The sequence below is a fragment of the Montipora capricornis genome, chromosome 10 (assembly GCF_036669925.1).
Source record: "Montipora capricornis isolate CH-2021 chromosome 10, ASM3666992v2, whole genome shotgun sequence".
Taxonomy (NCBI): domain Eukaryota; kingdom Metazoa; phylum Cnidaria; class Anthozoa; order Scleractinia; family Acroporidae; genus Montipora; species Montipora capricornis.
In genome coordinates this window covers 9,061,782-9,063,319 of record NC_090892.1, presented here as the reverse complement: position 1 = coordinate 9,063,319, position 1,538 = coordinate 9,061,782, and the positions used below count along the sequence as shown (strand labels likewise).

The window sequence follows — 1,538 nt, the reverse complement described above, 5'->3', positions numbered from 1 at the left end:
AAAATCATACCGATTATTTGGCAAATTCTCCACAAAGGTAAAGCACAAGTATAACTTCCAAAACTAGGCCATTTCCGAGTTCATGTCTGCCTCCTCTTCAAAGCGAGTCTAAGTGCGAAGTTTTTCTTATGAAAATTAGTTTTCATTCATATGTAAAGTAGAACTAATTACCATCACAAAAACTTCGCACTTAGACTCGCTTTCAAGAGAAGGCAGACATGAACTCGGAAATGCCCTATTAACTTACTTCTGATTTAGTTTAGATTTCTTCGGTCCTTAATTAAAAACATGGACCTCCGTCGTTAAATCTCTCTTAATCACACGAAGCAAGTTCGACATGTAATGAAGTAGTATGCACGCGGACTGCGCGCCTCCCTTGTGGGATAAAACCCCAGAGATAAAACTAAAAACTTCGACTGGGGTAAGACAAAAAATATCCACAAGGAGCTTGATTTCCTTTGCAGGTTTTTAATCAAGGACACCTTTATCAAGGTGCCGGCATTTCACACGGAAGAATCCAACGCAATGTCGGACAAAAACAAGATCTAACGTAGATTCAGAAATGCAATTAAAACGTAACACACATTTCACAATTGGTAACTGAAAATAGTTCCTTTTGCTGTATTCACTACATCTAGCTGATTGCTTTATGTTAGTTTTGATAAAAACTAAAACGACACGTGCTAGCTAAAGAACAGTGGCCATTTCGCCTGATTCCATTTCTACGACGACTAAACAGAAAAACCGGCTCATGACCAAAATCCATGCAGCCGATAAAAAAGTTCTAAATTCTGCCGCCAAACACATTAAATTCTTTACGTTTCCATGACAAATGGACTGTCTCACTTGCAAAAGAAATGCGTTAAACTTCGTCTAAAATTGTCGACTGGACGACTAAAACCAGAGATTTGACATTAATTTGAGTTAACTTCATTATTTCACGCGATTCGTGTAACAAGGTGTTCCTTTAAAAGTGCTTAACACTGAAATTTTTACAAGTCCGCTATACAATCAATCGATTAAATACCCACCTTAAGTTACAACTATTCCACTAACTTTACAACCATAACAGCAAAGAATCTAACCACAATTTCTCTAAGCTCTGATATAAGAATTACAAAATTTTGGTACAGGGAGAAAAGAGCCCTCCAAATGGAGGGCAAGTTTATGCACGAACATTGTGAAAACCAAGTAAGGCTTTGAGCAAAAGGGCTAGAGTTCACCAGCCACGAAAGCTCAAACGGAGCTCAGTTGCGTTGCATCATTAGTACTTTCTGTGCGGACAAAATACAAGTTTAAGTGAAAAGTCCGCGTAATTCGTCGTTTTCCTTAGTAAAATTCTCCCTGCTCACTTCCCGCTCAAAGAAATTTTTTCTCCTCTCTCACTCTGGGAAATAACCAAGCTATACATCCGATTCACTACAACTTTCACGAAAGATGCTTAATTTACAAGCCTAATAAATAAATTATGCATTACTGATGGTCCATTCCTGCAAATGTTCTTACAACAATAGTCGCTAAATAAAGATTAATGAGGT

At 37.7% G+C, this 1,538-nt stretch overlaps 1 protein-coding gene across 1 annotated transcript in view; it reads right to left on the bottom strand.

The window, feature by feature from the left end:
* Positions 1-448: 448 nt before the first annotated feature.
* Positions 449-1,538, bottom strand: part of LOC138019098 (uncharacterized) — a 9,065-nt gene continuing 7,975 nt past the window's right edge. Inside the window, exon 6 of the mRNA XM_068865770.1 lies at positions 449-1,538. This exon is cut by the window's right edge and continues 903 nt beyond it. The gene's annotated coding sequence lies outside the window, so the exon portion shown is untranslated.